The sequence below is a fragment of the Sinocyclocheilus grahami genome, unplaced genomic scaffold, assembly GCF_001515645.1.
Source record: "Sinocyclocheilus grahami isolate Dianchi unplaced genomic scaffold, SAMN03320097.WGS_v1.1 scaffold801.1, whole genome shotgun sequence".
NCBI lineage: Eukaryota > Metazoa > Chordata > Actinopteri > Cypriniformes > Cyprinidae > Sinocyclocheilus > Sinocyclocheilus grahami.
In genome coordinates, this window is record NW_015505980.1 from 756,769 (window position 1) to 757,690 (window position 922).

Below are 922 nucleotides of genomic sequence, written 5' to 3' on the forward strand. Positions count from 1 at the left end.
TACCTTCCGCTCGACCTCCCAGAAGAGGGCCCCCACCACCACCCCCCTTCAGGGAGTATGGCATTGGCTAGGGTCTCCTCTCCCAGGCGCTCAAACTGGCGGGATAGCGTGTCGGGCTTAACGTTTTTGGCCCCGGGCCGGTACGAAAGGGTAAAGTTAAAACGGTCAAAGAAGAGTGCCCAGCGAGCCTGGCGCGAGCTCAACCTCTTGGCCGAACGGATATATTCTAAGTTCTTATGATCCGTCCAGACCAAGAAGGGCTGTGCTGACCCCTCCAACCAGTGACGCCACTCACCCAAGGCCAACCTAACCGCCAGCAGCTCCCGGTTACCGATGTCGTAATTACATTCAGCTGGGTTGAGGCGGTGGGAGAAATATGCACAGGGGTGCACCTTCCCATCACTTGCAGAGCGCTGAGACAAGACTGCGCCCACCCCGACCCCGGAGGCGTCCATCTCCACGATAAATTGCCGTTCGGGATCTGGAATGGAGAGAACAGGAGCAGAGACAAACCGGGACTTTAATCTATCAAAGGCCTCCTGAGCCTGAGCACTCCAGGTGAACGGTACCTTGTTGGAGGTGAGCGCCGTTAAGGGTGCAGCTACCTGGCCAAAGTTCCTGATGAATCGCCGATAGAAGTTGGCGAAGCCCAAGAAACGCTGCAGAGCCTTCCTGGAGTCGGGGACTGCCCACTTAGCGACAGCCTCGACTTTGGCCGGATCCGGCTTAATCTCCCCAGCCGAAAAAATAAAGCCCAAGAACGAGACCGACTGGGCATGGAACTCGCACTTCTCCGCCTTGTCATAAAGCTGGTTCTCCAGCAGCCGTTGTAAGACCTGGCACACATGCTGAGTGTGTACCTGAAGAGATGGAGAAAAGATCAGAATCAGAATCAGAAAGAGCTTTATTGCCAAGTATGTTT